This window comes from Anabrus simplex, chromosome 2 (genome assembly GCF_040414725.1).
Source record: "Anabrus simplex isolate iqAnaSimp1 chromosome 2, ASM4041472v1, whole genome shotgun sequence".
NCBI classification, from domain to species: Eukaryota; Metazoa; Arthropoda; class Insecta; order Orthoptera; family Tettigoniidae; genus Anabrus; species Anabrus simplex.
In genome coordinates this window covers 511,904,219-511,916,914 of record NC_090266.1, presented here as the reverse complement: position 1 = coordinate 511,916,914, position 12,696 = coordinate 511,904,219, and the positions used below count along the sequence as shown (strand labels likewise).

The 12,696-nt window shown below is 43.1% G+C and overlaps 1 protein-coding gene across 1 annotated transcript in view; it reads left to right on the top strand.

The window, feature by feature from the left end:
• LOC136863584 (spondin-2) overlaps positions 1-12,696 on the top strand; it is a 278,873-nt gene that overhangs the window by 237,861 nt on the left and 28,316 nt on the right. The window lies entirely within an intron of this gene.

Below are 12,696 nucleotides of genomic sequence, written 5' to 3'. Positions count from 1 at the left end.
CTATCCCACTTCAAGGTCGCAAGAGCACAATGTTGTTGATATTGTTTGAAGTACCACATGTCTAGTTTACATGTACAGTATTAGCTGTTAATGGACCACAAGAGAACAATGGAAAGTTTACATTTGGGTGGTGCAAAGAGCATTTTTCTGCCTCTGAATAGGAAGCGTTAGAGCATTGGGCATGCTGATAAATAATTTGAAATTAATAATTTGATATATCATACCATTGTCATTTTATCAGCTGCTGAAGTTAGCCAATCAGATCACTTGATGGGAGAATTCAAATGCGCTTTGCGAGGCTGTGTTACTAAATCTGTAAGTGGCTTAGGACCAACACGAGAGAACCAGTTGAAGAATTAAACTTCGCCAGGGGAAGGGTTTGAATACGGACCTCTGAGCTGACAGGATTGCACCAAAGCAAGTACACTACAGTGACACCGGCTGAAAGCAGTGTTGTATTTGTGTTTGATGCTGATTTCTTGGCATGGCTTGCAAGCCATTCTTCAGTCACATGGAGATTTAGCAACACCGCCGCGCAAAGCCCATATGAACTCACCCGCGAGGTGATCTGATTCGCTAACTTCAGCAGCTGATAAACTGACAACGGTGCAAGATATTGAATTATTTCTTTCAAATGATTTATCAGTATGTCCAACCCTCTAACACTCATTTACCCAGTTCACATTGTACAGGACTTGAAACACCACACTGTACAGGATATATATAAGAGTAACATTTCACAAAGTTCACTAATTGATCAAAGCAGACTTTTACTTGCACCATGAGTGGTGAGTGAAGAACGAATTACTGCACTCATCACAAAGGTTTATCCATATAAATTGAAAGGACTTCTTCAGTGTAATCAAACATTCTTGAAACTCTTGAAGAACATAGACTGAATCTCCACACCCTATAAATATGGTAATTCTGAATAGTTTGCTTTTATGATCAGTCTGTTGACTAATTCTTCATTCAGAAGTTATTAACTTGCCATTTTTTTTTTGGTCCACATAGACTTTTACCATTAATCTCATTACACTGAAAATCAGGAGTTAGATAGGAGTCTGACCTGTTAATACTACACTCTCTTAAACAAAACACTTTATTACATTTACCTAATCATACATGTTTCAAGAAAACAGTCTATTCTGTTCCTCAGCACAAATAATTTCCTAAAAATATCAATGATTTGATTAAAATCACACATTACATTGTAATTAAAAACCTCACTCATGCTCGTAAAAAAACAGAACACCTTGAAAGACTAGAGACAAGAAGTTCATATTCACAGGACATGTTCTGCAGAAACGATTAGCATTTCAGTCACCTAGGTTCAGCATATGTCCTGTTGCCTAGTAGGCACTGGGTCTTCCATGGGCTACTTGTTCCATGTGTGATGAAATCAATGTGTATAAGGCGCAAATGTCATCCTGGGGTATAGCCATCCATGCTGCATTCACTTGCTTCCACAGTTCATCTTTGGTGGTTAGCACTGGGTCACAGTGCTGCACCTGTCATTTCACCATATCCCACACAGTTTCGACTAGCGACAACTCCGGTGATCGGGTGGGCCAGGGTAACTGTCTGACATCCTGTGACAACAAGAAGGCACGTGTTCGTGCAGCAACATGTAGTAACGCATTGTCCTGGTGCAATATGGCATCTGGGGTGTTGTGCAGAAAGGGTATGGCTACGGGTCACAGGATGTCATTCACATAGGTCAGACTGGTCGCAGTGCCCTGGACACGCACCAACTGTGATTTATGTTTGTACCCAATAGTACCGCACACCATAAGGCCTTGAGTTGGCGCTGTATGTCTTGTGCGAATGCAGTCAGTGTGATGCCTCTCCCCCTGTCTGCGGCAAACCAAAATGCGGCCGTCATTTTCAAACAAACAGAATCTGGATTTGTCCGAAAACACTATCTGCTCCCATTTCTGTCCCCACCGACGTCGTTCCATACACCATTGTAGTCTAGCATGTTTATACACAGTGGTGAAAGGTAGGCAGAGAAGTGGACGATGCGCCGATAACCCAGACCATAATAAATTGTGACGGATGGTCACTCCTGATAGTGTATGATGTGTTACACTGTTTCACTGTTGCGCCAGAACCGAGTACGACGCAGATCTCTCTTGCAATGCCATTCGGATGAGGTGTCGATCTTCTCGGGGGGTGGTCTGGGTAATGCGACTAGTCCCATCTAGTCATGTTCTACGGCCTTCTGTGAACCATTCTGTACACATCTGTTGCACTGCTGACACACTTCGCCCCACACGAGCAGCAATTTCCCGGATGGCTGCATCACGTTCTCTCATGCCAACAATGTGCCCTCTTTCAAACTCGCTCATTTGACGGTATGGTTCTTGCATACATCTGCAAGGCATCCTGCACGTCTGCTCAAGTCACACTGATCCATTACCTTCAGTTTATAGCGACAACGATAGCCGCAGGCACATTTTACCAGTTGGTGGTGGTGCGCCGAGAAATTGATGTGGACCTTGAACCTGAGGGTCGACATGCTTCAAATGCTAGTCATTTCTTCAGAACATACTAATGCACATGTCCTGTGAATATGAAATTCCTATCTCTAGCCTTTCAAGGTGTTCTGGTTTCATGAACATGAGTGTAGTTATTCTTCTAATAAAAGCTGTCTCTCTCCCAATTACAGGATTACAAATAAAACTTGAGCTGATAGATACAAATAAGAACTGTTGTCCAATATTACAATTAAACTTTTTTTAGAAAACTGTCTCTTCCTCATTATTAATGAAGTATCTTGTCTACTCTATACAATTCCTCCTAATACTAAAATTACGTGTATATCAAATCTTGCTAAAAAAAATTAATTTCTCAGTGTGGCTCCATTCATTGACTTATTTTCCTTGTGTGGGATGAACTTCTTAATTATTAACCATGCAAGCCAGATTACAAATCAAATTCTTCAAATATAGGTATGGCTGCTGTTGACAAACTCACTGCTCATGTCAGTAGATTTATTGCCAGGTAAAACAACTTCTGAAGGACAAAATTCTGGCACCTCACAGTCTCTGAGAAACATAAAAATAGTTAGTGGAACATAAAACCATGAACACTTCTTCTTCTTCTTCTTCTTCATTTTCTACCGCTATTCCCACACCTGTGGGGTCGCGGGTGCGAACTGTGTCGCACATGTGGATTTGGCCCTGTTTTACGGCCGGATGCCCTTCTTGACACCAACCCTATATGGAGAGATGTAACCACTATTGCTTGTTTCTGTGGTGGTTGGTAGTGTAGTGGGTTGTGTGAATATGAAGAGGAAAGTGTTGGGATGAACACAGACACCCAGTCCCCAGGCCAGAGGAATTAAACAGAGGCAATTAAAATCCCCAACCCGGCTGGGAATCAAACCCGGGACCCTTGAACCGAAGGCCTCATGCTGACCATTCAGCCAATCAGTGGGACATAAAACCATTCACACTATAATTAGTTATAGTTCATTACCAGATATGATTCTGGGTCCAAATTAATGAGAAAGAGTTTGCAGGATGATTTATTGAACTTAAAACATCTCATTGATTCGTAAATCAAGGTGGTTGTAGTTGTTCTTGACGGTGATGGTGGTGCTCCAATTAGGGGTGTTGGGACATTGTTGTCAACTGCTTCATGTGCTCATGTTGTGTATAGCCTGTCCAACATTTTGTATTTGTGGTGTTTCTCCTGGTGTATTTGTAATTAATTATAGCTAGGATTGGGTTGATGGCAACTGTGGTTTCTATAGTCTATATAACATATATCCTTTGTTTCAGTTGTTTCCTTTTTTCAGGTATGTTCTAGTCTATTCATAAATTTATGTATCTTGTATTTGACAGACTGAAAAACTTAAAAGGTGGTATATTAACCAAGTTGACACTGAAATCATGGCTTCTATTTTAACGAATGTGCTCTCTACACCGGGTACCATAGTGGAAGTTGTCTTGAGTTGAAGGGAGAAACCTACGAAAACTACTCTTTTAGGATGACCGAGAATTAGATTCTTGTAATTTCAATTTTTACAATAGCCTCATACCGAGATGTATTTCCTCCATGATAGACCTGGGAATTTAATATGAGCCTAATAAGCAGAAAGAAACTGTTCATAGCAAAAACATAGTGGAGCATAAAAACATTAACATTGTAATCAGTTATTCTTAGTTCATTTCCATTAGAATCTAATACTATACATGTTGTGAGGCACTTTCAATAATATTCAGTTTCATCACCAACAGAATGAATTACAATTTTGTCACTAAATCAACAAATTTATGCTGCTGCTGCTACTGCTACTACTACTACTACTACTACTTAAAAATCTATGATTTTTCCAGAAATTTTTCAATGATAAGGACCACTATCTGATCTGTAGTGAATTAAGAATCACTAAGCCTAGGATAGAGATAGAAGAGTTCATCTGCAGATTGATAAGGGCAGAAAATCCCCAGGACAAGGAAATTAGAAGTACGTGGATGTGATTAGTTGAAAGTTCCAAAGGTGAGACAGTGAGTAGCTTCAGTGTGTAGAAAGGGAATGGGTGACAAACAGAAATGCTGAAGTAGAAACAGCATGGAAATGCCTATGAACAACTATATATAAAGACTAGCAAATGTACCCGTGCTTCGCTACGGTACTCTACATTGTATACGGATTCCTCCGTAAATTACTGTAAAGGCAGTGAGTAGGCCCTTAACTTGGCAGGGTGGGCTCGCGACCACGGACCCTTAGGTGAGTCTCGTTTTTATACCTTAATTTTTACATATATGTATTACAGTGTGTATAGATCGCTCCAAAGCGACTTCAATTTATTAATATATATATTATATTTCACCCCCCTACCGAGGGGTTCTAGGGGCGTCTTGCTCCCACAGTACTTTTTCCACATAGTAGGTTATATTTGTACGCCCCCACCGCAAAGGGGGCTGAAGTTGAACTTTAAAAAATCCGAAGTGTCAGTATTCATGTCAGCGACCCCGAAATCTATGGATTCGACACTATTTTCGATTATTTGTATATATCACTCCCCCCCTCGCCACAAAGGGCGTGAAAATGAAAGGCCTCCACACGTAATACCGTGCGAGTTGAAATAGAACGAAAGTTGACCAAGGGAGGTCGAAAAGGATAGATGAAAGTGAGAAGCCTAGCACAAGGAAACAGAAGCAATGTCAGGACTCAGCTAAGGCCCCGCGATCGCCAACCCATACTCCCTACTTAACAGCCCCTGAGGTGGCTTGTAGTCGCCTCTTATGACACGGCATCATGATAGCACTCGAATTCGACTGCGACTGACAGTAGTAAAGGGAACGTGCCATTATATTGAAAATACCTTCCCTATTTCCAGTCATAGTGTAGTTGGGGAAGTATCATGAAATCGCAGGTGGCCTTGGGTGTTAGCAATCAAAAACGTGATGGAGTTTTTCCGTTTTAATGCCAGGCCACCGTGTGTACTTCCAGTCGCTGTCGAGTTCGAGAGTTCCCAATACAATGGGATATCTTGTTTCCTTTTTCCAATGATAATCAGTTGGGGAGTTTTAACTATAATGGCAAGCGGACTTGTCTACCGACAGTATTAGTCCAATTGGGGAGTTCGAGTAGAAGTCAGAGTCGAGTTGGGAGTTTTAATTATAAAGACAGTTCTGCTTACTTATTTTTTTGCTATTTGCTTTAGGCCGCACCGACACAGATATGTATTATGGCGATGAAGGGATAGGAAAGGCCTAGGAAGTGAAAGGAAGCGGCCGTGGCCTTAATTAAGGTACAGCCCCGGCTTTTGCCTGGTGTGAAAATGGGAAACCACGGAAAACCATCTTCAGGGCTGCCGACAGTGAGGCTCGAACCCACTATCCCCCGATTACTGGATACTGGCCGCACCTAAGCGACTGCAGCTATCGAGCTCGGTTGCTTACTTAGTGCCGGTCACAGTCGAGGTGGATGGTTTCCGTTATTACGGTAGATCATTTTTGCTATTCCCAGTCAGATGAGTTGGAAAGTGTTGGTTAGAAAAGAAGGCCCATTTGTCTACTGTTAGCGAAATGTATTTAGGGTTCTTCAATATAATGGCAGGCCCACTGGTGGGCAGGCGGTCACAATCGAATTTCAAAGTTCCCATTATCATTATAGGTCGTCTTTGCTATCCCCAGTCACTGTTGATTTGCGAAGTTTTCATTGAAATGGCATTTCCGCTTGCCTATGGCCAGTTAGTATCAAGTTGGCGACTTTTCATGACAATGTCAAGCCTTCTTGCCTATTACCAATCAAAAATGTGTTCGGGCGTGTGGGTTACAAAAGTAGGTCCCCTTGCTACTGCCAAACCCAGTCAATTTGGGGGTTCCCATGATAACGGCAGATCTTCTTTCCTATTTCCGGTTATCGTGTTTTGATTATATTGCCAGGCCCCCTTGCGTATTGGCAGTCACAACGAAGTTGGACAGTTTTCATTGTAATATTATTCCAGTTTGTCTACTGCGAAAAACATTGAGTTGAGGAGTTAAAATTATATTGGCAGGCCCCCTTACCTTCTGCCAGTCACAACCGACGTGGGGTATTTTCATGCCTATTGCCAGTCACAGTCGAGGTGGAAGGTTCCCTACCGCCACAGACAGTAGATTTGAGCAGCTTTGGTTATGATGACAGCCAACGGCCGTAGCCGTGTTGAAGCACCGGATCCCGTGAGATCTCCGAAGTTAAGCAACATTGGACGTGGTCAAGATTTGGATGGGTTGCCACGCGCTGTTGGTGGGGGTTAAGGGAATGGAGGAGCGGAAAGGGACTGGCCACCCTACCGTACGTAAACTCCGGCTCAGGCACACATTTGCGGAGGTTCGGACCTGCCTTCGGGCAGAATACACCCTTTAGTTATGATGACAGGCATACTTTCTCTTATTGCCTGTCACAATGGACTTGCGCAGGTTTCATTATAATGGCCGGCCCACTTGCCTATAGGTAGCCACAGCCCTCTTTCCTATATTCAGTCATAATGTAATTGGCGAGGTTTGGTTATAATGGTAGTCCCGCTTGCCTACTGCGAGTCACAATCGAGTTGAGGAGTTTTAATTATAGTAGCAGTTCCCCTTGCCTACTACCAGTCACATTCAAAATGGGGAGTTTTCATCATCAATGCTGGTAGAGTTTACCAGTGCTAGTCACAGTCGAGTTTGAAGTTGCTATTATAACGGCCGATCTCCTTTCCTATTTCCAGTCATAGTCGAATTGGGAAGGATTTTTATAATAGCAAGCCCCTTACCTACTGCACTTCACAATCGAGTTGAGGAGTTTTAATTATAATAGCACTCCCCCTTGCCTACCACCAGTGTCAATCAAGCTCAGGAGTTTTCATTTTAAGGGCAGACCCCCTTACCTAGGGCCAATCGCAGTCAATTCGGAGAATTCCCATTTTAACGTTAGGTCTTCTTCCCTATTCCCAGTCAGTGTCGATTTAGCCAGTTTTCATTATGTTGGCATGCTCCCATTTCTACTTCCAGATAATCAATAGTGTGCTTGGAAAAATTAAGTAACACTGATGATCTTCCCATAATTCGGAGTCTATTCGTTTATGGGATCAATTTCATTTAATTTGTCACCAGTACACGTACTGAAGCGAAGGAAGAACAGAGTCATTGAAGAACCTCTTGATAAACAATATTTTGTGTTTTATTTTCTGGTGCACATATAAACAGGGACTTGCTGCTGCTGACTCGGGAACATGCGACGTACAGTTGCCCGTGGGAAAAGCAGGGTGATCTGAGGTCAAGTCCAGCAATACTCAACGTCTGGCCTTGGGATGTATTAATAGTCATCGCAAAGCAGAGGCTGACTGGAAACTGCAGACGCTTGAACTCATACGGGTAGTTGGTTGGGATTAGTGGTATCCGCGGGATAAGAACTGACTCTCCTTCACCGCATCCAGTCATGATAGTTGCCTCTATCACATGTTTGTGGAGGGCGTTTACCTGAAATCTTGTCCCATTGCACAAATTAGGTGGGCTGAGATTGCGCATGAGTATGATTGGTGCTCCGATCTTTAAGGTAATTTTGTGCGATGGAAGCCCCGGAGCCGTTATAGAATTCAGGAACTCAGGAGGATAGTGAACTGCGTCGTCAGAGTTGATTACTTGATTGACAGACGTATAAACTGTCTCCTCGCCGTGGAACATTGTGAGGATAGTCGAATTAATGTACGCCGCTTGTTCATTAGTTGGAGTTAAGATCGCTCTGCAGCAGAGCCATGAGATGGGTTTGCTCCTAATATTTTCTACGTCCGGGTACACCGATGAAATGAGAGCTTCAAGGTTAGAAAGCGACAAACAAAATTCATCAGAAAGAGTAATGATCCCGTTACTGTCTCCCAGTGAGCCGTTCCCAATCGACAACAATATTTCAGTGAATGTATGTATGTTTTCATCACCACCTAGATGTACCCTCATATTCTGTGTCAGAGACAGTTTTTTGATATTTGGCCAAAGTGATGATCTCCTTAATGAAGCATTCACTTCATCTGCTCTGCTCCCTCTTGGAACAACCGGTAACGTTTGACGAAAATCACCAGAAAAGAGGATAGGGACACCTCCAAAGAAGTTATCACTGTTTCGGATGTCCCGCAGCGTTCGGTCAACTGCTTCAATTGCCTTTCTGTGAGCCATAGTGCATTCATCCCAAATTATAAGACTGCAGTCTTGCAGAACCTTGGATATGTTACTTTGTTTTGTGATGTTACATACTGGTGACTCTGTGCAGTCAAGATCTATAGGCACTTTAAACATCGAGTGAGCAGTTTTGCCACCGGGTAATAGAGTGGCTGCGATCCCCGAAGAGGCTACTGCTACAGCAATCTTACTATCCTGTCTGATCTTAGACAACAGTAAGTTAATCAGGAATGTTTTTCCAGTTCCGCCCGGAGCGTCTAAGAAAAACATTCTACTTTCCTTATTTCTAACACAGTTTAATATTTCCCGATATACTACAGTCTGTTCATCTGTAAGTTTTGTTTCATTTAATATAACAAAAGACCTTAACGCTTCTTTATCGTAATTTGTTTCCCTGAGATAGTCAGCATTTAACGTTTGTAAGATCTGAGGGGAAGGAAGGCCGTAAATGTTCAAAGGCTGACCGCCAATCGATAGAACGTATTCTTCGAGGTCTTGAAGACATCTGTCTTCCACATGGGCGATCATTTCATGAGCAGTACCGTCGTTACAGCGGGAAAGTTGTCGTAAGAAATCTTCTGCTAGGCTCTCCTTATATTTGTTCCACAGATACAATGGATCAGAGAGACTGCAAAAGACTAACAATATGCCAAAAAGCCGGCGAAGTTTTGCTGGGCTTTGTGAAACTATCGCCTCCTTCAGTGTCTCTTCCCATTGAGAGTCATCCAGGAGTAATCCATGGGCTTTGCATGCACTCCGATATGTAGGGTGAAGTATGCCATTGACGGTGCGAAGGTCAGTGAAGGATGTTGGTCCCCTGACAGTGAACAGAAGCATGCGTAAATAGAAGCACTCGGAATTATTAGGATGGACTGCATACACTCGGCTAATTACGTGCTGCTTTCTAACGCCCGAAAATGCCACCACAGGTACTCCTTTCTTTCTTCTTACAAAGGTACCTTGCTGTTTGTTATACGTATAGTAAGAGGGAACGTCTTCATACAACAGTGTCTTAGCAAAATCATCTGTCTGACATAAGTTAAAGAATGCCATTAAGGTGGTGTTACGTGGATTTTCTACTATGTCATGAGCCGTTTCTGCAGTAAAGACAATTCTTTGAAAATTTTGTAGATGAACATCTAAATGCATTACTGGAGGATACCTTTCATGGATAGGAAATGAAAGAATTCGCCAAACTGCTTCTGAGCTGGATATGTACCTTCCGCTCTGATACTGGCACACTTCATCATTTTTGTCTTGCAAACCTAAGACTGCCTGATCGCTTCCTTTGTTGATGTACTTACAGATGTATTTGATGGACTTAACACTGCTACAGTATTCAACATTGATGTGTGTTTTGAATACCCTAGACAAAACAGGACAGTATGGCACTATCCATCTATTATCCACTTCCATAACCTGTCCATTTATCATAAGGCGTGCAGTGAAGCCACCCATAGAAGGAATCCTGCGCTTGTAGGATGGGTACCCATCGTTCCCTGTGACAGTTTCATTGACGAATGCTCGTGGGTATCGTTTTGAGCATCGTCCACCTTTCATACATGGTGAGCCTACGTTGAAAGATCCGCATGGTCCATGGACCATGTGACATTTAACTATGTTAAAAAGCTGTGGATCTTTATCAGGATCTGGAAATTCAGCACTAATAACCTTATCAATATCGACGGGTCGTATCTGGTCCTCAAGCCATAATAATATGTGGGCGTGAGGCAAGCCACGCTTTTGCCATTCAACAGAGTACATAAAACAAAGAGTTGGCCCAAATATTTGTTCTCTGGTTAGTAAGTCCATGAGAGATTTTAATTTCATGTGAAATACACGTGTAATAATGTCGTGACGATCATTCGCTGACTGACCATTATATACGGCATTACCAATTTCTTCCCATTTTGGATTAGTTGTAGCTGTAATAAAAAGATCTGGACATGAGTATTTTCGCACATAACAGAGTGCATCTTGAGATCGCTCGTGCATATATCGGGGTCCTCCAGTGAAAGTGGACGGTAAAATGACTAACCGTCCCAAATCTGCCATGTTACCCTCGTCCTTCCTCAGGGCGTCTTTAAGGTGAATGTAGCTCTCAGCCCTTAATTCCCTTTGGTGTGTTCTGATATAGACTAACCTTTCAGTCTCTATTTTAGCATACATGTCTACCCAGAACTGATTGGACAGTTGACGGTAACAATGTAAGTAGTTTACCTCGCCTTGTCTTATCATTATACGATAAGAATAAAACTGAAGAGAAGATATTTTCTTGAGAGGGGTCTTTAGTTCTCCGGTTCGTGGGTCTACGTGGTACAGTAGGAAGTGGTAGCCATCAGCTCCACGAGGGAACATCAGGGGATATTGAAGAGCGTCGTATGATCGGTGGATTTCAGATATTCGTCTCAGGCCCTGGTCTCTTGTCCGAAGCACGATGTCTCGCTTATCACATTCGTGTCCAACCAATATGACAGCTATCTCGTTTGTTGTCGGCTGATTATAACAGCCTCTGTGCTCACCAGCAGGAACTCGGTCGGCGTGGATCACAATCTTGTGGGTGTCACCGTCCGGCATTGTCTCTAGAGTTGTCTTCAGTTCCTTGACATATGGGTTCACATCATGTAACATGCCCTGCAAATCATTAACTAAATGGGTTTTTAAATTTGGTATTATTGCTGTTCTTTGATCTACCTGTGCTTTGTGGTCTGCAATGAAATATATTTGAAGATATTTAGAATTTTCATTGTTTGCAGGGAGAAGTGAACCTATTAAGTGGTATACTTGTCCTTGAATTTTGAATGTTGGCATAAAATTTCCTTCCACTACTTTAGTAGCTCCGAAGCTTGTCATTTGGAATGCGCTGTTGTAGGCTCGCACAAACTGAAGGAAATGGCGAGAGTCAGTATGCGTCCCATTTAACAGAGAAATAAGAAGTTCCGGTAGAGGAGTTAGATGATTTAATTTAATTTTTCCGGAAGAGCAGCACATTCCCTCTGGCTCTTGCTTCCATTTGAGAGCCCTACAGAAAGGGCACACTTTACTCAAAGACCCTATATGGGCTCTTGGATGGTAGTCGATAAGAGGGTTATAAGCATATGCACTTCGCTGCTTTTCATGCCATGGAATCATATTAGGACACCTAGATTCAATTGACGTTGAATGTAATTCTCTAACATTGGCATGTCTCACTCTATCTTCATCTAACCGTCTGAGATATTCATCAGTGGTCTCTGATGTACGTCTTTCTGCTGCACGTTGTCTTTTCTCTTCCTGCTGGACATTTTGCATTTCGTTTAACGATGCGTAGGTACTTCGTCGTTGTGTTAACGCCTGAGAATATTCCTCCGCAGTTAGGTTTTTGCGTATGAGGGAATGGTGCTCTCTGTCATGCTCCATTCGAGCCGTCCGCTGATCCTCTGATTCTGTTTCTCTTAAACACATCTGTCTAAATCTTTGCGATCTGAGTCTTGCCTCGCGGTCTGAAGCAGTCTCAGAAGCCCTAGATGTGGACTGGCGTGCTCTCTGTGAGCGAAGCCTGGCCTCGCGCTCAGAAGCACTCTCCGAATCACGGTGAGTGCTCTTCCTCAGTCTGTCTGCACTGAGTCTGGCCTCGCGGTCTGAAGCACTCTCAGACGCCCTAGATGTGGACTGGCGTGTTCTCTGTGAGCTAAGCCTGGCCTCGCGCTCAGAAGCAGTCTCCGAATCACGGTGAGTGCTCTTCCTCAGTCTGTCTGCACTGAGTCTGGCCTCGCGGTCTGAAGCACTCTCAGACGCCCTAGATGTGGACTGGCGTGCTCTCTGTGAGCTAAGCCTGGCCTCGCGCTCAGAAGCACTCTCCGAATCACGGTGAGTGCTCTTCCTCAGTCTGTCTGCATTGAGTCTGGCCTCGCAGTCTGAAGCAGTCTCGGAAGCCCTCAATATCTTCACATTTTTAGCTTTTGATAAGGACCGTCCAATGTTAATTCGCTTCCTAGCAGGCATGGTCAAAGGAACAGTCACAAAAGTGTCGAAACCCAATCAGTAACTCTGTAATGGGCAG